This window comes from Ascaphus truei, chromosome 4 (genome assembly GCF_040206685.1).
Source record: "Ascaphus truei isolate aAscTru1 chromosome 4, aAscTru1.hap1, whole genome shotgun sequence".
Classification (NCBI taxonomy): Eukaryota; Metazoa; Chordata; class Amphibia; order Anura; family Ascaphidae; genus Ascaphus; species Ascaphus truei.
Window position 1 is genome coordinate 107,144,163 of NC_134486.1, and position 24,707 is coordinate 107,168,869.

Here is a 24,707-nt window from a genome sequence, read left to right on the forward strand (position 1 = left end):
GTCCCATAGGTCGCCATTGGGGCTAAATGTATTCCAATGGCAGAAGTAGCAGTTTTGGACCTGTTTTCCAGCAACGACCAGCAGGTGGCGTTCGAGAGGAGGAGCGGTGGTTTCCCATTGTAAGTCAATGGGGCCATTGACTTCAATGAGGATTCCTCGACGCCGGCCTCGAGGAACAGGTTGGTAGCCATCCAAACCGCAGACCGCAAAAGCGGATACAATGTCTTTGAAAAGAGTTTAATCACTTAGGTCAAGTTCAACGACAATTGGCGTGGGAATCTTGGGTTCTAGGGCACCTGGGAATAAAATTCTTTTTGCCCCTAGCCCATAGGGACCCCCACACACGACCCCCATCAGGTCCGGGAATGAGGGACCCCCGTAAAGGGTCTAGCGGAGAAGGAGGGTCGCGCCATTGACTTTAATGGCGGAGCAGAGGCCCCATTGAGTCAAATGGCGACGTGCGCCCATGCATTGTCTATGGCGGCGCCGGCCATTGATTCCAATGGGGAAAAGTCGCGTGGCAGTAAAACGGCTAAGTGTGAAATAGTAAAAAGTGTAAGTCCATATCTCCGGTTCCGGAAGGACCAGAGGGCTGGGATTTGGGTGGCATGTAGCCAAGGTTCCGGCATTAATGCATGGCCCTTCCCAACCCTCCCTGGACAACCAGACGGAGTATGGACGAATATAAAGATTTGTGGTTTTCCCATAGACTGCAATGGCGGCGGTTTCCCATTGAAAGTCTATGGCGGGGAACGCCATTGACTGCAACGGCGGAGTTGCTCCATTGAAGCCTATGGCGGCGGAGCCCGTTGTTTTCAATGGGGAAAGAGTGAAAAGCAGAGATTCGTTTTTAAAGGGACGAATCCTGTATTTTAAAAATGTTTTAAAGTGCATTTATGTATCTCCGGTTCTGGAGGTCGCAGAGAGTTGAAATTTGGTCACTATGTAGAGTCACTGTAGGCATAAAAAACTGGCAGGTTTCGACCGACTGAGCCCACCAGAACGGAACCTATTAATATGTGAATATATTAAACTGTGTATAGTATTTTGGATCTGAGATGAGGATGCAGACCCCATCTGCTATGCTAATAGGTCAGGAAGGGCAGCCGGATGGTTTAGCATAAGCCCTCTGATTAAAAGTTAACCACCCTGACTGTTTACACTAGGGCAAAGAACAAAGAAGCCGAGTGGTTTGTAAGTGTTATAGTTCACACTTGCAAGGGAAGAGGAATCTACTTCAAAGAGATTTTGCTAGCCAGCTCGGCGCCTAGGGTTAAGAGTAAGAGCTGAGATGGTAACTAAACCAGGCTCAACCCTTACTCAATTGTCTTCGTGTCTTTGTGATTTTCAAGATTGCTGTATGTACTGCCAGTCCAGATTTGACTGTTTCATCATTCCATCTTAAGTAAGGCCTTGCCCCCGTTGCCTACTACAGCGTCCGCTGTGGCGGACGCTGCACGCACGAGAGCCCTCCCCTCAATGGCGCCGGGCCCACTACGAGGGGGGGCCGCAGCGCTCGGGCGAGAGCTGCTCCTGCTCTCAATAGAATTGAGAGCAGGACTCGCCTCCAGCGATTAGGCACGCCCCCCGGCGGTTCAGCCAATGAGGGCGAACCTGCCGGGTGACGTCATGGCCGCGCCCCGTCACTCCCCCGCCACGCCCCCCCCCCGGTTTCTCCTGCAGTGAGCTGCAGACCGGGGAAACGGCTGAACGCGCCGCCAATATCGCGGGCGCGCGTTACAGCGGCGTGATTGGGGCCTTAGCCTAAGTGTCTATATTTTGTTTGTTATTAGTATATCATGTGTGTTCACCTTTTTCAAGGAATAAATTATATTTTATCATATCTAAGCCTCGTTCAGTTCAACCCAGGTATTTTTGGTGTAAATTATATCTTGTCATAAAGTTACCGTGACACTGGGTGTGAATTGTTTTCATGGAAAACCGACAAAAAAACAATAATAAAGATTAACAGGGAAAGAAGGGGTGGGGGGGATATGGGGATGGATCCCCTGTCTTCCCCATCCACCTCTAGCTTTGGAGAAATATTTCACATAGGTCCGACTTCCGGCTCTAATACCCATTTGTCTTAATTTATTTATTATTATTTATTATTATCCGTTCAAAGGGGAGCGTATTCAGGAGTCTTTAGGTTATAGTGGATCATTCAAGCCTAATCGTCCTCCTCTCATCTTTACTCTCAAGCCATGGGTCCCAGGATTTATAAAATTCATCAGTGGATTGTTTAAAAAAAAGCTGTCAGCTTTTCCATGAACATCACTTCATTTATTCGTTTCTCTACCATCTGTCTGGAGGGGGGGGGGGGCAATTTTCTTCCATGCGGCCGCTATTGGGCATCTAGCTGCTGTTAGTATAAACAAAATGAGCTGTCTCAGAGGGCGGCTAATATCTTCTACTGGTTTAGCCAGTAGGAAGATCAGTGGGTCAGCAGGGATTGTTAGCTCTGTTATATTACTAATAATATTTTGGACCATTAACCTAACATTTTTGAATGGCAGGGCACGTCCATCAGATGTGTACCATATCCCCCTTTTGTCCACAACCCCTCCAACACAAATTGGACGCCTCTGGGTAAATGTGCCTCAGTCTGCTTGGTGTTAGATACCACTAGAATAAGATTTTATATATATTCTCTTTGGTCATTGCGCAAATGGATGTTTTTGCCACAGGTTCCCAAATATCCTCCCAGTCGTCTTTGTCAATCTCCATATTAAGATCTTCGGCCCATTGAGCTTATAGTATTTACTGACAATTCCATTCCCAAATATATCCTTGTGATCAATCCCTTCTGGTTGATACCTCTCCTACAGTATGACAATATTTGAGAGATTAGGAAAAACAAGATTCTGTGAAATTTTATGGAGAAAATGCCTAATTTGAACATATACCGGTCCGGAGCCTCATATTTACTTCGGAGTTCTTGAAAGGAAAGAATCTTCCCTTTTTCAACAAAGTCTGCTATTATCTTGATATTTTTATTTTGGAATTGACTCAATTATTTTGGGTCACAACCTGGGGGAAAATTTGGGTTATTAAAGAGAGGGGTTAGTTGGGACGGAGAGGACGTAAGCTTATATTTCATTTTGGTTTTATTCCAAATATTCCAAGTGCACCTCATTGACCCCAACTTGAACATCTTGGAATTGGCTCTCGGACCCCAGGAGCCCAAAGAGACATTGGCAGAGAAGAAGCCCTCATGTATTGAGATTCAATGGCAAGCCAACAAAATAGTTTTGGGTCAGCGTTCCAAATCACCACCTGCCTCAGCTGGGCTGCTTGGTAGTATTTTAGCACACCTGGGACCCCATGCCCCCTCTCGCCCTTGAAGTCAACATAACTGACCTAGCTGTCCTCTGTCTCTTGCCGCGCCAGATAAATGGAAAAATACTACTTTGTAATTTTTTTAGTTCAGGTATCTGGACCGGGAGAGAATGGAAATAGTAAAGCAATCTAGGAAGTATATTCATCTTAACTGTCACTATTTTCCCAATCCACGATATCTGTAATTTGTCCCAAGTTCACAGGTCCTTTTTGATCCTGTCAAATAGGAAGGGGGGTAGGGGAAGGGTAGTTACATTGATACAGAGTCATAAAATCTGGCAATTTTAACTCCCAGATATTTAATATGGGAGGAGCTCCATTTATAATTAAAATTCAATTGTAATAGCTTAATTTCTAGGGCTGGAAGGGTTAAATTCAAGGCCTCCGATTTATCATTATTAATTGTATAGCCTGAAATGTTGCCAAATTCTGTTAGGAGGTATTGGAGATTGGGCAGAGATGTCTGGGGATTGGCTAGTGTTAATATTATATCATCTGCGAACAAGGATATTTTATCATTTATTCCGCCGGTTGTAATACCCTGAATATTTATAATGCCTTGAATTTTTGAGGCAAGCGGCTCAATCGACAGGGCAAAGAGGAGAGGAGACAATGGGCAGCCCTGTCTAGTTCCATTTTTGATCTCAATCATATCTAAATTATTCCCGGGAGTTTAACTAGGGCTGTGGGTTTTTGATAGAGAGCTCTAACACCCTCCATGAAGGGGCCCCCAAATCATAACCTCTGCATTGCTCCATCTAAAAATTCCCAGTCTATCCTGTCAAACGCCTTTTTAGTGTCAAGGCTCAACAGGATAGCTTTGGTGTCGGTGAGGTGCACATAGTCAATAATATCTATAATCTTCCGTGTGTTGTCTGAGGCCTGCCTCCCTGAGACAAATCTCATCTGATCTATATGAATTAATCTCGGTTAGAATCGGATTTAGCCTATTTGCAGAATCTTGCTGTAAATTTTTAGATCAGTATTGAGCAAAGAGATCGGGCGCTAGCTCCCACACTGAAGTGGGTCCTGGCCTTCTTTAGGTATAATGGCCAGGCTTGCGGTGGACATAGTAGTTGGAATTGGATCGCCCTCTAGAAAATAATTGAACACTTCCAGCCTAAATGGGGAGAGAATCACCAGGATTTTTTTATAATATACATTGGATAGTCCATTTGGACCTGGGGTTTTGCTGTTTTCAACGATTTGACTGCGATTGTTAGTTCCTCTTTGGTAATTCTCCCATTTAGAACCTACGAATCAGCCCTAGACAGCTGAGGTAACTTAAATTGTTCTAAGTTCACATGACTTCCTCAGTGGTATGGACAAGGACAGTTCGAATCTCCCTTAAGTACTCGGCGGTTGTCTGGATAAAACATGATCACACTATCGTTGCCTAGCAACAAGTCAGCCATGTCTGAACGAGCATAGGTTTTAACCCTAGATATAACTATAGGTATGCTCGACCCATTGTTTCTACAGTATGCAATCCTGACAAAAAAAATCTAAACTAATAGACATAAACTAGTTAGAGATTTTCAATACAAAAACAAACATATACTGTATATGTATTGACATATATTCAAAATAATACAATAAATGCCAATAGAAATAATGAACTCCCTATGATATATTATACTCTATATATTGATTTTATATATATGTATATATATATATATATATATATAAATATATATATATATATATATATATATATATATATATATATATATATATATAAAATGCACAAGCAGAAGAGACATTACAGCCGTCTCCAACCCCACCAGTTAGGATGTGCTGGTGAATACTGTCTCACGCCTTTCGTTATTCTAGCAGATAGTGATTAGCATGGTCATTGGGCAGCTCAGGGAGTGGAAAGAAGCTATGATCCACACCAGCAACATCTCCACTCCCTCTATACTGGGGAGAGAGAGAGAGGGCTCCTGGGGTGGCTAGTAGTTGGTGGCCGCAGGTGAAGCTCCCAAGGGCTCCACGTTGTCTCCGGTCTGCCTGTTGCTCACCAATGCAGTAGTACTTTCTAACTGGTGGTGCTACTCAGGCCCACCACCAGGTTTCCCAGGGCCTTGGACTTGAGCCTTGCCATGCCACAGTTGTTGAGGGAGGGGGAGCTGACAAAAATTGTTGAGAGGAAGGGGGATGGAGGCAGATATGTTTGAGGAGGAGGTTGGAGCCTGTGCTGACCTGTTTGAGGAAGGTTGAGCCCAGAAGAGGAAGGTAGGCCTGCCATACTTCCTTCCTCGCCAGTTGTCAAGGCTAGCCCTGGCACTACTTGTAGTTCTTAGCAGTGTATCCTCCAGTTAAAAGTACAATCCCTCCAAGCCAACCAGAATAACAAGATTTTCTAAAGGTTTTAATAATATAATTGGCTTCCTTAGTCAAATGTAACTGTTCTTGGAGCAGAAGTCTGAGTTTATCACCATTTCTTTTACAATAATTGTTTTCATTACTTTATGAGATCCCATCTTTTCCTTTCCAACAAATATTTTTTAAATTGAATGCTCCATTCAGGAGACTTTGAAAGCTACAGACTAAGAAACGAATTATTTTGAACACTAAAAAAAATGTAGAAAAGAGCTAGACATGATCCGGAGACAAGATACTAACATTGTTTGAGTTAAACTCCTATAGGCTTCTGTGGGAATTGTTGCTTTAAACCAGATATTTGTGTGGTTTTATTACTTTTGAAATTAAGCACAAATTGCTTTTTGGGAGCCTCTGGAGTGTTTGTTTAATCAGGTTCCCTCTACCCTCTACCCTTCCTCTTCTACCCTTTCCTTATCAGGGAGCCATGAAGATAAGAAGGGAATAGAGATGGTGGGCTTTGCCTGGGCAAACTCCTGTTCAGCATACTTATTTTATTTATTAAATGTTTTACCAGGAACAAATACATTGAGTATTACCACTTGTTTTTAAGTATGTCCTGAGTAAAAAAATAATAATAAGATGACTACATTATAAGTCACAGTTACAAACATGGTTAAAGTAGGACACTGCCAAAGTCTTGGAAGAACTTACACATTAGGCGGTTTTGAGTGGCTCGGGTAAATTGTTACCGGAAGTGGGGTGTTCGGTAAGAGAAGGAACAGCGACTACATTCTTGACTTGGGACCAGGAGCAGGTTTCTGGAGTCAGATCTAAGTAGATAAGTTCTGTGTACAGTAGGGATGAGAAACCCGCTCAGAAATTATTTGACTATTGTGATAAAACACAAAAGGGCTAGAGAAATGAAACCTTTCCCAGATTTACAAACGAACTTTAACAACTTATTTAAAATACTTATTGGCATCCGATTTTAATTTAAAAAAAAGGCATACTGTACATTACTCAATTTTAACCTCTTAAGCATGTTGCTGCCATTGGTGCACTGTGGTCCAAGGAGACCCTTTTAAAAGGTGAGCACTTTTCTCTCTGGACTGTTTCATGGATTGTTATGAATATATGGTGGGAATATGTAGGTGAGCAGCAAAGCAGCAATTGTAATTTTAGCTTCTGCAACGTTAAAGTCATTCACAGCAACTCCTATTGCAGGGCAAGGGCTACATATACAGCTGTATAATACAGAAGGTTAAGGACGTTATTCAAAAAGGTCTAACGAGACCAATTGCACTGCGATTGTCCAGAAACATCAGTTGATGCTTTATACTGATCGTATTGAAAAAGGCCCTAACCGTTGTTAACGACCATGGACTTGGTTTAGGTGGGGCTACCATATCAGGATCTCTCACCAGCCATCTGCATTGCTTATTTTTGTATTCATTTTTTTTTTAAACAGGAGTCTGTGGCAGCATAACTTCTCGATTTGCTCTGGCACCTTCATGTCGGATCCAAGTAGGAAGATAGCCATGGAACCAGGTGTCGCATGGAGGTATGTTCAGGCGATTGTTCTCCGCAAGACTTCTGGTATAAGACAAGTTAAGATTTCTTTATCTTTGGGGGGGGGGGGTGAGACTGCTGCTTTGAACTGATAGTGAAGCTTAGTCAGGTTGCAACATGTATCGTTGATAGGGTAAAGCCAATTGGAGGTATGGTGGAAAACCTGTTTGTCTCTATATCAGTTTAAAACCAGAGACAGCACATAAAACACAGACAAAGCTCAGTTTTAGCACATCCAGTGAAAATCATACACGGTACAGTGCCTAAATATATATGTATAAATATCTATTAAGTAAAATGGTCTTTTAGTTTGACATTTTTGGCCAAAATTGTTGTAAGCCCCTGAGCCAACGTCACGGCAGACCACAAATCAGGGGTCCCTAACGCTAATATAAATTCTTAATAACCTGTGTAATAACAGGAAGAATGATTTATAGTAAATCTGTCAATATTAGTTGCAAAGTTCTAAGTCTGATTGAAGCCTTTATTAACCTGTACATTACCAGGAAAAGCACTCTGAATTAGAGATGTCACAACCATCCTGCAAGCAAGCAAGTTCCCCTGTGTGGAAGATGCTATGGAGTGAGCCCTTAACCATTTAAATGTGGGAGGGGGTGAGCTTAAATTAAGTAGGAGGTTGCCAACCTCCAATCAGCCAGGACTAGCTGAAACACAATTGTAAAATATACTGGACACCTAACAAGCTCCTATTGAACCCCCAAAATAACCACAACATATATATAAGCATATGAGTGTCACAGAGGAGTGCTACTGAGCATGGCATTATATATTTAAAACCAGAGACAGCACATAAAACACAGACAAAGCTCAGTTTTAGCACATCCAGTGAAAATCATACACGGTACAGTGCCTAAATATATATGTATAAATATCTATTAAGTAAAATGGTCTTTTAGTTTGACATTTTTGGCCAAAATTGTTGTAAGCCCCTGAGCCAACGTCACGGCAGACCACAAATCAGGGGTCCCTAACGCTAATATAAATTCTTAATAACCTGTGTAATAACAGGAAGAATGATTTATAGTAAATCTGTAAATATTAGTTGCAAAGTTCTATGTCTGATTGAAGCCTTTATTAACCTGTACATTACCAGGAAAAGCACTCTGAATTAGAGATGTCACAACCATCCTGCAAGCAAGCAAGTTCCCCTGTGTGGAAGATGCTATGGAGTGAGCCCTTAACCATTTAAATGTGGGAGGGGGTGATCTTAAATTAAGTAGGAGGTTGCCAACCTCCAATCAGCCAGGACTAGCTGAAACACAATTGTAAAATATACTGGACACCTAACAAGCTCCTATTGAACCCCCAAAATAACCACAACATATATATAAGCATATGAGTGTCACAGAGGAGTGCTACTGAGCATGGCATTATATATTTAAAACCAGAGACAGCACAAAAAACACAGACAAAGCTCAGTTTTAGCACATCCAGTGAAAATCATACACGGTACAGTGCCTAAATATATATGTATAAATATCTATTAAGTAAAATGGTCTTTTAGTTTGACATTTTTGGCCAAAATTGTTGTAAGCCTTTGGCTCAGGGGCTTACAACAATTTTGGCCAAAAATGTCAGACTAAAAGACCATTTTACTTAATAGATAGTTATACATATATATTTAGGCACTGTACCGTGTATGATTTTCACTGGATGTGCTAAAACTGAGCTTTGTCTGTGTTTTATGTGCTGTCTCTGGTTTTAAATATATAATGCCATGCTCAGTAGCACTCCTCTGTGACACTCATATGCTTATATATATGTTGTGGTTATTTTGGGGGTTCAATAGGAGCTTGTTAGGTGTCCAGTATATGTCTCTATATCAGGCCTGCACAACTCGTAAAGCGAGAAGGGCCGAACTGCTTCAAGGAAAAAAAATTTGGGCCGCACAGGTAAAATCATCACCATCATCATCATCATCATCATCATCATCATCATCATCATCATCATCATCATCATCATCATCATCATCATCATCATCATCATCATCATCATCATCATCATCATCATCATCATCATCATCATCATCATCATCATCATCATCATCATCATCATCTCTCCTCCAGCACCTCTCATCATTATCATATATCTCCCCCAGCGCCCCTCATCATCATCCTCATATCTCCCCCAGAACCCCTCACTATCAACCTTTGCAATACTCCCCATCTATCTCTCATACCCCCATCTCTCCCCCTCACCCACACACATAATACTCCCCCTCCACATCAAACACATAATACCCCCCTGCACACCACACACTTCCCACCCCCCTGCACCTCACATCCTTCTCCCCCCTGCACCTCACATCATTCTCCCCCCTGCACCTCACATCATTCTCCCCCCCTGCACCTCACATCATTCTCCCTCCCTGAACCTCACATCATTCTCCCCCCCTGAACCTCACATCACTCTCCCCCCCTGCACCTCACATCATTCTCCCCCTTGAACCTCCAGTCAACCCCTGCACCTCCAATCACCCCCCCCCTGCACCTCCAATCACCCCCCCCCCCCTGCACCTCCAATCACCCCCCTGCACCTCCAATCACACCCCCCCCCCGCACCTCCAATGACCCTCCCTGGCACCTCCAATGACCCTCCCCTGCACCTCCAATGACCCTCCCCGGCACCTCCAATGACCCTCCCCGGCACCTCCAATGACCCTCCCCTGCACCTCCAATGACCCTCCCCTGCACCTCCAATGACCCTCCCCTGCACCTCCAATGACCCTCCCCTGCACCTCCAATGACCCTCTCCTGCACCTCCAATGACCCTCCCCTGCACCTCCAATCACCCCCTGCACCTCCAATGACCCTCCCCTGCACCTCCAATGACCCTCCCCTGCACCTCCAATGACCCTCCCCTGCACCTCCAATGACCCTCCCCTGCACCTCCAATGACCCTCCCCTGCACCTCCAATCACCCCCCTGCACCTCACCCCCCCTGCACCTCACATAAACCCCCTGCACCTCACCCCCCTGCACCTCACATCAACCCCCTGCACCTCACATCACCCCCCTGCACATAACATCACCCCCCTGCACATCACCCCCCCTTCACATCAACCCCACCCTTCAAGTCACCCCCGCCCTTCACATCACGCCCCGTCCTTCACATCACCCCCCGCCCTTCACATCACCCCCCCTTCACATCACCCCCTGCCCATCACCCACCCTTCACATCACCCCCCCTTCACATCAGCCCCCTGCACATCACCCCCCTGCACATACCCCCCTGCACCTCACATCAGCCCCTGCACCTCCCCTACACCTCCCCTCACCCCCCTGTACCTCAGATCATGGCGGCAGAGCAGGCAGGACTGTGCGGGATCTCAAGCAGCGGGCACCGGAAGTGCCGCACTGCAAGAGCGTGCAGTCTTGAGAGCGGGCTGGGGGAGAGCAGGCTCGGCTCGTGGCGGGTGGCGGAGAGGGAGAGCGGACTCGAGGGAGGGAGGAGGAGAGCCGCCGCTGCGGGCCGCACAGTGAGTGCCGGCGGGCCGCGTGTTGTGCAGGCCTGCTCTACAGTATATACTTAGCTTCTTAACTCCAAGCATGACCAATGTGTGGCACTGTGGCCTACAGTATATATTCAATCCAAACTCATAAAGTATTAATACGTACTGTATTTTTTAAAATTATTATTATTAATTAGATTGATCTGCAACACAAACAGTGTATGCTGTGCATCACAATATTAAACTATTAACATAAATGGATTATGAAAGCAGAATGTGGTTAAGGCCCTATATTTTGCCAATGTTAACTGTTTGGAGCATAGGCTTATTGTATAGGCTACAATAATTTATCCTATTATGCACCAGCATTGCATTCCTTAAAGCTGCAGACCAAGTAATATCCTACATGTGTTTGTTTTTTTAAATAAATCAGTTCTGTACTATAAGAAAATACTTATAGCATTTAACAGAAAAAAACCAACAACTCTGAATGACATTTTTAATGTATTATAATGTAACAAGCATTTTTTGTTTCTATAGCAACCATTTACAAAGGCACATCCCCTTCCTCTTCTGAAACAGGCACACCCCTTTTTGAGCCCTGCCCTCTCTAGCAGTGCACCAATTCTATCTAGTGACTGCCTGGTCACATGATCTGCCCCACAGAACTTTGCATCTTTGGTCCTCTTCTGCTGCACTGACAGCCATTTATTTAGTGAACCCCCAAGTCGAAACTTCGATGATTGATCACAGGAGAACAGATCGATCGGCAACTTGGCTAATTACTTATCATTCGGTTTATTGTATCAAAGGGGGAAAAAAAAAAACCGTCAGCATGGACAGCTGCTTTAATAACTGCACATTAGAATATTATTGTAGACATAGTTTTGAGTTGACCAAGCATCTTGTTAGTATGATTTCCTAGTTGGGCAAGGAATTTGAAACTGGTTCTCTATTACAGCGGTGCGCAAACTGTGGGGCGCGACCCCCAGGGGGGGCGCGACACTGCCGACGGGGGGCGCGGGGTTTACAGAGGCCCCGCGCGCTTCCCGAAGGCACTTAAATTAAGTGCCGGGGGAGCTGCAGGGCCTCTGTAAACCTAACTTACCGTGGCTCCGGCGGCTTCCTCCCTGCGTCGCCATGGTAACGCGGCATCAAAATGACGCTGCGAGGTCATGTGACGTCACGTTGCTATGGCAACGTGACGTCATTACGCCGGAGCGCGGGTAAGTTGGGGTTGGGGGGGCGCGGGAGTGAGGGGACAGCCGGCAGGGGGGCGCAAACTTTTTTCCCTGCGCCCCCCTGCCGGCTGTCCCCTGAGATGCTCTATGAGATGCTCATCTAAGGCACTGACATGTAGGAAAAATCAGAACAGTGGCTTAAATAATAAAGATAATGGGGAAAGGCAGGTTTATGGACATTTCTAGGACATGTGAATGTGCTCTCACTGTGCGTGGTATTTTTTATTTGCTGCACGCTGTACAGTGGAGGGTTTTTGTCACTTTTTTTACTCACCATAACTTTCTTTGTGTTTGTGCACCTCTGGAAGTTACATGTGTATTGTGAGTGCTCCTAATGTGTGATCCTCAGTAAAACAGTTCATCCATCTTTAAGCAACACACGTGTAAAACATATTTTGTGGCAATTTGCAATATTTTTTTTATATATATTTTTGTTTTCAAAATCTTACACTCTAAATTTCCTGAAATTGTCACCCAAAAATCAGAACGAAGCTGTCAACATGATTTAAAGGGGAAAGGCAAGGCTGCAGATCAGTCTGAGATACGTGAATGTGCTCACAAGTGATCGTTTTTATTATGGGTGCACAGCAAATCCATGTGGTTTAATGGAGATCAATGCAGTACTGGCACTCACATGGAACTTGAAAACTGGTGTAATTATTATCAACGTTTCGATCACATAACTCTGACCATGATCTTCATTGAAATGATTTGCTGCAAACACACGACAACCGCTCCTTATTGCCTTTTGCAAATCTGAAATGTAATATTTTTTTGTGCGAAAAATACTTTTTGTGCGTGCACAGTGCATTTATATACACAAACATATACAGTACTAAATTATTATGAGCTCCCCTATTTCCTAATGAAAGTTTTGTACGTTATATTGTATTTCTAATTATCACTGTTTAGAATTATATTTTTGGGCTTTGACTTTAAAAAGCAAACACCAACAAAAAAAAGTCAAATACCTTCATGAATAAAATATACTTTAAAGCACTAAACAATGTGTTATGTTGGTGAGTACTTGTACTTTACCTTATTAAAGTTAATGCAACTGTAGTTATTTATTATTTGATCACCCCCTGTGTCTGTTTACACCATTAAAAGTGGGTAAATAAGGAAACAATGTCCACCGACAATTCTTGGAAGAGAACTGTGATTCCTGAAGCTGCCCAGACTCCGTCAGCAGAACAGTGAAGATTAAGGTTTTCGAGATAAGGAGCTGACGCGCACCACTTATTTCTTTGCTGTGATTTCAGTGTTCAGTCGTTGTTGATGGCTGGAATTACTGTTTGCTGCCAACCTCTTCTGCAGCTGACAGCCAAACTAGGATGGACCTGGAACACAGAAGGAAAGATAGTGATTTGAGATGCATCGGCCAAAGAACCAAATTTTGATTAGCAGATCTAAATACTGTACTTTGACACTAAGCATTATATCAGGGGGTGCACAAACTATTCGGTCTGCGTCCCCTGCCTGCTCGCGCCCCCCTCCTTACCTTGTCTCTGGCGTCAAATGACGCTGCAGGGTTGCGTGACCCCCGCTGCGTTGCCATGGCGACGCGTTGCCAAAGACAAGGTAAGGGAAGTTGCAGAGGCCTTGCGCGATGCCTCGGCATTTAATTTAAATACCTTGGGGAAGAGCGCAGGGCCTCTGTAATCGCCGCGCCACCCTAGAAAATCTTACGCCCCCAGTTTGCGCACCCCTGCATTATATGATAATGTTGTGCGTTACTGTTGAGTTTTAGCCTTCCCTCCTCATTGCTCTTACAGAATTCATGCCTAAATCTGTAGAACCATAGAGTGTTTTTTGTGCTGACTTTCCCCTCTTCTCTCTAAGGGGTTTATTCTATATCCACCAAAGTGGCTGATTAGGCCGTTTTCACTCCTGAAATTCCCCATTGAAATCAATACGAATCTCAGCCAAAAATAGCCTGATTGTCCACTTCGGCAGGTATAGAATAAACCCCTAAGGCCCATATTAAATAAGCTGAGAAGGCGCTTGCCAGTGCTGGAGAAGAGCGCAGCATACTACTGGCCAACATCTCAGGGATCTTTTTACATTTCAATTGACTTGCATTGCGACGAGGGAATTGTTTTTAAGAAGAAAATCACATAATCCCTTTGTGGGGCAGCAGCTTCACAACACTATTAAATAGAAGTCTAACCCAGAGAACAAACCAACCACAAAGACCCCACAATGTTCGTGTTTTTGCAGTTAGTGTTTGGGTGATTTTAGGATTATTGGGTCAGACAGTGGGTATGGACTATTATTATCCAAAGTTGTTCAGGTTGATAGGTATTTCTTCCTGCTCTGAGCCTTTGAAGCGTATGAAGCTTTAGGGGGTTATTTATTAAACTACAATGGCCTGGGCACCACCTCACACCCCCTGCTTCCGGAGATATTAACCTCCAAAGTAGCCTGGCTGGGCAAGCAGGGCTTTAAAGTTTAAAGCTCCCGTGTCACGTAGGCCAATAAGAAGTTGCAAAGATGACATCAGCCCGCAAGACGCAAAAACAGCAGACATATTGTGAACCCTGGCAGCCGAGGAGAGCAGAGCTGGAGGAGCCGGCATAGTAATAGAGTAACCTTTTATTATCTGATCTGGGGGCCCTGTATCTAGTTCTGTGCCTGCATTATTGCCCTTTGTTTAAGTTTGCACTTCTCTTGTCTCCTTTCCCTTTGCAAAGGACTAGGTCACTGTGATGTGACACCAGCACTACATGCGAAGGCCTTGAACAGACTATGAGGCCTACTGTATCTAGTAACATATCTTTTCATTTGTGTGGCATCAAAAATGACAGTGCTAATAAGTTATACAAACCTTCAACAAATGTGCGTCGTGTGTATGAAGATTTCACACATAATTTGTTATTTGAACTTATTTTTTGACATCCCTTATGTTGAATTCCTGCTCGATACAATTTACATTAACACAGAATTATGTGTATGTTTTTATTTATAACTAGTACTCTTAGAAAAATAAATAATATCATATTGTGATTTAAAAAATAAATCTATATAATGAAAACTCAGTGCTGCATCAAATACATTTTTGGGTTGATACATCGCAGCTTCATTCTACTATAACACTATTAACAGTATTTTTAGGATTCACAGCAAGTTGAAATTGGCGGTTGATTGTCGCACTTTGGTTGACTTTGTGTTTGTACCAGTTACATCTGTATGCCAAGCACAGTCGATATCGGTGCGCCAAAACAAATAGAAAATCTATTTTTGATGCAGCTGGCACAGACGGGAGAAATTTGAGCTTAGCACATAGAAGCACAATTTAACTGAAATACACAGGGGAGGCTGTTGTATTCCTCGGCATAACAAGAAGATAGTCTCAGAGAAAAATACGCAGTCTTAAACTTAAAAAAGGTCCAGTTTTAAAAAGGATGCAACTATACAATAAGAGTTTATTTATTATAATTATTACAATTATTAATATTTGGCTAGTGTACGTAAATGTATTTTTAAGACCGTCCTTTCTACACCCAATCTGTTTATATAGATACAACAAAAATTATATGAATAAAGGCAACAAATGGAATACACCCTAAGGAAGAACATTACAGCGGCCAAAACATACTGTATATGTGGGGATTCCATTTTTGTTTATTTTTTTCTGAAAAAGACCAGAGAAAATACTAATAACCAATTATTTTATACTTTCTGTTAAATACGATTAAAACCTTCAAGCATCACTTCCTGTTGAGCATCATTTCCTGTTGAGCAACACTTCCTGTGACACCCCAGCTACAGTCACGATTTACAGAGAGCTAAGAAACAAAGGAATTGAAGGAAAGATAACATTAGTACAATATGAAAACTCCAAAAACATTCACATGAATCTCCCATCTGTCCCTATATTTGAGTACAGTTTAGATTATATAATATAGATATTCACATTTTTGTGCTTGTGGTGGACTACATATTTTTGATACTACAAGGTCAAGCTCCGGTATACAGTTATGCTTGAGAATCCATATTGGATTTGCAAATCATGTGCTACCTTTGTCATTTTATATACATCCTTCACCTAAAGTAAATCCAAAAGTGAGGCTTTGTCAAGCTGTGCCGTTCATCAAAAGGAGGAGTTTACGGGATGCGCATGCGCGGCTGGCTGGTGATGGACGCTTAGTCATTCAGCTCCACCAACCGCCGGCATAATAAAGACAATATCTAAGACTAAAACCAACATCAGAACAAAGCAAACGAGCAGTACCGGCGTATTAACACACCCCGGTGCGGCAGATCAGCACCAGAACCAGATGGCGGCAACGAGGCAGAAAGTCCGACGCAAGTCGGATGTCAGGGCCTACTTTACAGGACAAGGCAAGGCGGGAGCCGCGGAGCTGTCGGCGGTGTCGGATTCCGATTCCGCCCAGGATACCGAGGGAGCAAGAGCAGCAACGGAACAATCCAGAACCATTTAAAAGGAAATTTCCAAGCTCCTGGTGGATCTGAAATCTTTTTTCAGGGGGGAGGTGGAGGGGCTCCGGCATGATCTAATGCAGATTGGGTCCAGAACCAATGACCTGGAGGAGCGCATGGAAGCCAGCGCGACCACACAGCAGGAAACAAACTCCCGTATACAGGCCCTAGAACAACGGGTGATGGAGTTGGAGGCCCGCCAGGAAGACGGGGAAAATAGGGACAGGAGGAACAATTTGCGAGTCAGGGGGATCCCGGAGGAGATCTTGGACCCGGAGGCACTGCTGACACGCTGGATGGCCTCCATCCTGCCGGATAAGCCAGAAGCTGACTTTCGGATGGACAGGTGCCATAGAGCCCTGCGATCTCGACCACTGGCCTCAAATCCCCCTAGAGACGTGATCCTCCGCCTCCACTATTTCTCCATAAAGGAGGAGGTGGGAAGGATAGCCTGGGCAACCCCCCATATCACCTTTGAGGGGATCATCCTCACGGTATTCCAGGACTTGTCACCCCTTACTCTGGCCCGACGGAGAGCCGTGGGCCACGTTACCCGGGCTCTCAGAGACAATGAAATAAGGTACCGCTGGGCCTTCCCCTTTGCCTTGGTGGCCACAAAGAATGGAAGACCCCACGTCCTCAAGCAACCTTCGGAGGGGGCAGCCTTCCTGAAAAGGCTTGGGGTGCAGGGAAATATAGCCAACACCCCAGAGGGGGCCCAACAAGGTCCTATTGCGGACCCCCCGTCAAGACGACAGGGTTCCTCTCCCCCGAAGGAGAGGAGTCTAAGTAAAAAAGATGGGAGCGGGAAAAGCCCATAAATCACAGAAGGGGTTACACATAAACACAGAACAGTTTCGTTTCGCTTGTTGCGTTGTTACCAACCAGTTTACTCCCTTCATGACAGCCAAGATGCTACCCCAGAGAAGACCTATACAGGAGAGGAGAGACCAACTCCAGTAGGCCCCAAACGGTGGCCGCCAAGCTCAGCGGGCTCACACAGATCGGGAGGATCCAAGATGGCGTTCCCTTACCTCATGGAGCGGGAAGATGGAGAAGAGGCGCGAAATCGACCATGGCGGCGCAACTCTTGGCGGGACGGAATGCTCCGGCGGTGGGACCCGCCCAGGGAGCGGTCCCCGGACCAGCCCTCTCTCCTCAGCAGCCCGCCTCCGAATGAGGAGGACCCGCCCAGACCGGTGACGTCAGAGAGGTGGATCTCGCGAGAGCCCTGGAAGGGAAGGCTGGGGAGTCGCGGTGACGTCAGGAGGACGGCGCCGACCCGGATATGCAGCGGGGCTCCTCGGCGGAGGCACGCGAGATCCGCCGCCGGGGAGAAGTCCCGACACAAGGACAAAGCGGATATAAGCGAGGGAGGGGGGCAGGAGAGCGGAGGTCGCAAGGTCGGGAAGGGGTGTCCCGAGAGAGGAGGGAAAGTTAGAGGAGGGAGATTGGATGGAGGGAGCTACGGAGGGGCCAAAACAAACGGAATAAATCCCAGCGCTAACAGGCGACTAGGGAAAAAGTTACCCCTGCTAGAGCCGTGAGGGAAGGAGTAGGCGGGTTGCAAGAGTTGGCACAAAAGGCTGCCAGAACTGAAGGGTTAAAACGTTTTAGAGTTTTGGGAAATAGTATAGAGAAAGTAGAGGGTAATAGAGTAGAATATAGAGGTTTACTATGGTCTGCACCAGAACTGGGAGGGGGAAAATAAATAATAAAAATAATATATTTAATAATAAAAAATAAAAAAAAAATAAACTGCCCTATCACGACAACAGTTTAGAGTTTGGAGGTTAGGTTTTAGTTCCGCATAACTGCCGGCGGGGGGGGGGGGTGACCATCACTCTGCCCGCAGGTATGTGCATCCGCTTCAGGAGATGGGGTAAGACCTACCTTCCTGGCAAAGACCCGGCTGTCCGTGGCTGGTCGCAAGAGCCACGGAAGGGGACCAAGGGGGAGAGAGGTCCAGGAAGAACAGATCGCAGCCGGGCATTGAACCCGAGGTCCACTAGGACCAATACGGTTCCTGTTATTTGTGTATGTGATATTTATATGTTTCTTTCCCTCATGTTTCTTCCCCCCCCCCACCCCAGCCCCAACAGGCGTTAGACGAATCCTGCTCGGAAAGTGCAAGCACTACGGCTCGCAAACCCATCAGGAGCACAGGGACCGGGGTAAGAATAATTACGCCTATACACTCTATCTGCTCACACAATTGATATACATATGGCGGTAACCTTTCTGTCACAAAACGCCAAAGGGCTTAATAGTCCGCACAAGCGGAGGATCGCCTTCACAGAGTTCAAAAGGAGAGGGGCTGAAGTGGTCTTTCTCCAGGAAACACACTTCAGTTCTAGACACAGCCCTAAATTTATGGACTCACACTTCCGTCAGTTTTTTCTAGCCTCAGGGGCGGAAAAAAAGGGAGGGGTAGCTATATTAATGCATAATAACACCCCATTCCAGGTAGAAAAGATCAAAAGGGACCCCGGGGGAAGGTATATTGTGCTGATCGGGCTCCTCAAACAGACCAGAATCACATTGGCATGCATATATGCGCCGAGTGAAGGACAGACAGATTTCTTTAACGTTTTCTTTCAAAAGCTGCAGCAGTGGGCCGAGGGTCATATTGTACTGGGAGGGGACTTTAACACGGTTCTTAACCCCAAGGTCGATCGCACGACCTCCCAACAATCTATAAGGAAAGCAAGTAATTCCGCTCTCCTGCGGGGACTAAGGCAAACTGGCCTCGTTGATATCTGGAGAGAGCAGCACCAAGGGGAACGCAGCTACTCCTTTTATTCCCATCCCCACGACAGTTACAGTAGGATTGACCACTTCTTTGTTTCGGGCAGAATGGTCCCACAAATATCCGACACAATCATACATGATATTACATGGTCGGACCATGCATCGATTGAGCTACGATGCAGTCAAATTGGTTCTGTCAGGCCGGGAGCAAATTGGAAGCTAAACGAATCGATGATTAAAATCCCGGAAATACAAAAAAAAGTCAAAGCCGAGCTATCAGCCTACTTCAGGATAAATAGTGGCAGTGTGGTTTCCCAATCTATGTTATGGGAGGCACATAAAGCCACAATCCGGGGGGTCTTGATCAGTATCGCTGCAAGTAGAAAAAAGAAAAAGGAGGCCAAATTAACGCAGCTCTATAAAAGGTTACATGAGCTCTCTACACTACATAACCGGACAGGTAGAGAGGATACCCTTAAGGAGTTGAAGGATGTCAGGATTGAACTGAACCTCCTCCTTACCTCCAGGGCCGAGAAAGACATGAGTTGGACTCAGAGGAAATTTTATGAGAAAGCAAACAAACCGGACACTATGCTGGCTACCAGACTCCGAAACCGGAAACCAAATTATAATATTCAGTCTATCAATACAAGTGGGGGCCAGTGTTCCTCAAACCCTAAAGTGATAGTGGGGGAGTTCGCGAAATTTTACGCACAGCTATACAATGGGGAGAAGGTGGTTCACAATGCGAGGACAAGTAGTAAACTACGGAAATTCCTGGCAGACGCGGCCTTGCCACAATTGACCGGATTAGAGCGAGAGGCACTACAGAGCGACTTTACGAGGGAGGAATTGGAGGCGGTAGTAAAAAACCTAAAAGCGTCAAAAGCCCCGGGCCCGGATGGGTTCTCCAATCTGTACTATAAAAAATTTATTGGAGTTCTGGCTCCTCATATGCTCCAGTTATTCAATGGAGTGCTAGCAGGGGAGCCTTTCCCGGGACAGATGCTCCAGGCGTCAATTTCAGTCATTCATAAAGAGGACAAAGATCCCACTAGCTGCCAGAGTTACAGGCCAATCTCATTAATAAATACAGATGTTAAAATCTATTCTAAATTACTGGCCAATAGATTAAATATAATCCTGCCGAGGCTTATCCACCCGGATCAAGTTGGCTTTATTAGAAATAGACAAGCGGCCGACAACACTAGAAGGATTGTTGATATTATAGACTTTATAGGAGCCAAGGAGATCCGAAGTGTGGCCCTAAGCCTAGATGTGGAAAAGGCCTTTGACAGGATTGATTGGCCATACCTGGAGTCCACGCTTGGAGCATTTGGGTTTGGGGGTATATTCCAACAGGCAGTTAAGGCTTTATACACGGCACCAACAGCTAGGGTGGTCCACCAAGGATACCCATCAGATCCTTTTCCAATTAAAAGCGGTACGAGGCAGGGGTGCCCACTTTCGCCCCTGCTCTTCGCCCTATGCATCGAACCGCTCGCAGCGCAAATTCGGAACAACGCTAATATCTCTGGGGTACAAATCCACTCACAGGAGCACAAAGTGGCTTTGTACGCAGATGACATCATTCTAACCCTTACTAAGCCGCTCGTCTCGCTACCCAATCTGTTCGAGCTTCTAGAGCGATTTGCCCAGATCTCAGGCTTTAAAATAAATCAATCCAAATCGGAGGCCCTAAGCCTCAACATGCCAAGAGAGATGGAGAAGCTGATACAACTCAATTTTGGGTTCAGATGGTGCCCATCCGCCATGAAGTACCTAGGAGTGCAGATCACAAAACAGACAAGCTCCTTATATTCGGCTAACTATCCCAAACTGCTGAGGACTCTAAAAAGAGAGCTGCAGGATTGGAGGGCATATGGTATTTCCTGGTTAGGAAGGATCTATAGCGTCAAGATGAACGTCCTTCCCCGGATTCTATATCTGTTCCAAACTCTCCCAATTCCCGTGGTAAGAGCGGATATTGCAGGGCTCCAAAAATCAATATCCCAATTCATTTGGAATGGTAGAAAACCACGGATTAGAGTAAAGACGATGCAGAAAGCCAAGGAAGCTGGTGGCCTAGCGGTGCCGAGTGTTTTATCCTACTACAAAGCGGCACAATTGTGCCAAATCACGCAATGGCACAGTGACCCTGAGCTGCGGCGGTGGGTGGCACTGGAGAGGGAGGTGTGCGCCCTGCTGGAGCTCATGGACCTGATCTGGTACCCGAGGAAACGGGTGAGGGATGTTCTCATTCCATTGACCTCTGTACTCAACTCACTCTCGGTCTGGGAGGCTTCCAAAGATAACAGCTCATTGACCTCCAAACATACTCTGATGGCACCTTTATATGGCAACCCGGACTTTGCTCCTGGTCTGACAGATAAGAGCTTCCCGCTCTGGCGTAAATCGGGGGTTAGACGGTTGAAGGACCTGGAGGTTAAAGGTAAGATCAAATCCTTCGAATCATTACAGTCGGAAACAGGCATTCCCAACACGGATTTTATGAATTACCTCCAGGTCAGGGCATATTATAAAGCACACCCGGGGAGGCCACCGCTGACGAATTTTGAGAAGCTCTGTGTGCGCGGGACAGGCACGCGGGGACTGATCTCTGCCTTATACAGAGAGGTGGTGAATACGGACACAGACAGGACAGGTAAATCCCGTTTCATGACTCAATGGGAAGAGGATCTTCAGGGCCAACTAGAGGACGAGGACTGGGCCGCGGTATTTAAGGCCGCGGCCACTAGCTCCATCTGCACAACATTGAAGGAGAACTCGTATAAAGTATTACTACGGTGGTATCTCACCCCAGTTAGATTAGCTAAATTCAACCGGGGGTCTTCCCCGCTCTGCCCCAGGCAGTGCGGGGAACAAGGGGATCTGGTACACATGCTGTGGTCTTGCCCGAAAATAGTGCCGATATGGACCCAGATCCGAGATTGGCTGCAGAGGATCTTTTTGGGGCTCAAAATTCAGCTGGACCCGTGGCTGTTTTTGTTAGGTAAACCTACGAATGAGGTATCTAGATTGGGTAACAAGTTGATAGCACACTTTGCTACCGCTATGCGGTGCGAGACCGCAGCACTGTGGAATCAGAATGCGATTCCTTCTATAGACAAAATCAGGAACAGAATTTGGTTCATATGCCGAATGGAGAAGTTAACGAGTTTAGTTAACGATTCGGCCGATAAATTCGAAAAAGTCTGGTCATTGTGGTTGGCACAGACCGATATTCAGGGGATGAATGAGGCCACAATATGGCTTTGATAGATGGAAGTGGGTTCTCCTTGGATGATGGACGGGGGGCTACACGGGACGTTCGGACGGCAGGGCTCCCCCAGGGCAGTAGTACTACCCCAACGGAAACGAAGTAGAATAGCGGAAGCGGATCTGGCGCAGGGCTCTCGGTGAGATCAAGAGCAGGGTGCTAACAGTGCCGGCGCAGGACGTCGGATCATCAAGTAGTAAGGGACTCGTCTACGCCTCTCCCTCCCTACCCCCCCCCCCCATACTTCCCCGTAATTGTTGTCTGTCTGTTAAGGTCTTGTCCTGTAGGTTTCCCCCACGTGCGTCCGTCATATGTAGTATGTCCTTGCAAGTGAAGTGTATACGTGGAATAATTATCAACGTAATGTATCCCATTGATTGTATGCACTAAAAACCAATAAAAACAAAGTTGAAAAAAAAAAAAAAAAAGGAGGAGTTTACAACAAACTGCATTATTAGCTGTCAGTATGGAATTACTGGAGAACACCTCACTAATTATTTCACGTACAACTACTGTACTAATGTGAAGTCTTCCAGCAGCAGCGGGAAGAATGGCGGAGCATAGCCGAAGAACAAACAGGGTGTAGACGTGGGTGGTGACTACAAAAAGTTTATTGAAACAGACAGGTGTAGCTGATGGATCCTCTGACGCGTTTCAGCCCTCGGGCCTTTGTCAAAGAGTGATCCATCAGCATGGGGGATACATAGATATAGGCAGAGTTAACACAGAACACCTACACCAATTAGAAATAGGTGAGGTGGGTAATTCTCCTAATACCCATGTAATGGGAACATAAAAACCGTTTAAAAACAGTGCCAGCAACACATCATATATCCCATGGTTTCATAGGTATAGCAATGGAACAGCAATATAAGCCCTTGTACAATTGTCATAAATAAACATGAATATTTATCAGCAATGTATATATAGGTGGTGATTGCTTGGCAAAACAGTAAAATACAAGATAAAATAAACAGCAGTCTGTTTTAAGACAATAAGATTCAATATATTATATTTGGATATAGACATCTCTATTCAAAATAGTAATAGGTGGACAAGGACAGCAGGATAACAACATTATGTGTGAATACTTATACATAGTAGATGGATATCTGAACAATGTCAAGGAAAGGGGGGGAGGGAGAAGGGGCGCTGAAGGAAAGCTATGTACAAACATGAATGATACTAATCATGCAAAAAATGTTGCAGTTCCCAGTCAACATTAAGACCGTGTGGTTGCAGAGTATCTAACAGAAAGATCCATTGCATCTCCATTTTGTTTAATCTATTAAGTCGGTCTCCCCCTCTGATGTTGGTGGGGATATGGGCAATTCCAAAGAATCTAAAGTTCTTAAGACCACCAGTCAAACAAGATGTAAAGTGTTTGGAGACGGGGTGTAAAAGATCTTTTTTGAGTATCAATCTTACATGTTCAGATATTCTAATGTGTAACGGACGAATTGTCCTACCAACATATTTGGCATTGCAGCCGCACAGTATAACATACACCAAATAGCTCGTGTGACAGTTGATAAATGTCAAGATTCTAAATTTGGTCACTGTAGACACTGTAGCTATTCTTTTGGTGGGTACTGCATACTGACAGCACTTGCAGAACCCACATTTAAAGAACCCCTTAGGTATAGTTTTAACTTGTGATGTAGGTGGCGACTGAAATAGACTTTTGGAAAGGGAAGTAGCCAAAGTGTTTGCTCTTCTAAATGCAAATCTTGGTCTCTGTACATATGGTTCCAAATCTGGGTCGAGTTTCAACACATTCCAATGTTTGGATATAATATGTTGAATCTGTGGGGCTTGTCTGCTGAATTTGGTTATAAATAAAGGATTGTCTTCAAATGTGTTTTTGGTCAACAATTGATTTTTCTTCCTTTTTAACAACATGGTCCTATCTGAACAGTCAGCATGGATAAAGGCTTCTTCTATATCTTTAGTAGAGTAACCTCTATCTGCGAATTTCAGGCTTAAGTTCTTAGAATGTTGGAGAAATTTGTCCTGATCTGAGCATAATCTTTTGTAGCGTAAAAATTGCCCTTTTGGAATGCCACGGATCATAGATCTAGGATGGCAGCTCTTGGCATATAGATATGAATTTCTTGAGTGGGGCTTAGTATAGATATCAGTGGATATCGCAGACTCTGGGCCACCATGGAGTGTCACATCTAGATAGTTGATGTTGTGGGGATCAGTATTGAATGTAAAATTAAGATTAATGTCATTAATGTTTAAAGTGTCAATAAAGGTGTGTAGTGTGTGAAGGTCACCGTCC

General features: G+C 45.0%; 1 long non-coding RNA gene across 11 annotated transcripts in view; it reads left to right on the forward strand.

The window, feature by feature from the left end:
- Positions 1-24,707, forward strand: part of LOC142493000 (uncharacterized) — a 728,952-nt gene that overhangs the window by 408,772 nt on the left and 295,473 nt on the right. For 10 of the 11 annotated variants that reach the window (XR_012800954.1, XR_012800951.1, XR_012800957.1 and 7 more), the window contains one exon: positions 7,133-7,225. The exons of the other annotated variant lie outside the window; for it this stretch is intronic. This is a non-coding gene — a long non-coding RNA (uncharacterized LOC142493000). The remainder of the gene's footprint in view (positions 1-7,132; positions 7,226-24,707) is intronic. 11 annotated transcript variants of the gene reach the window in all.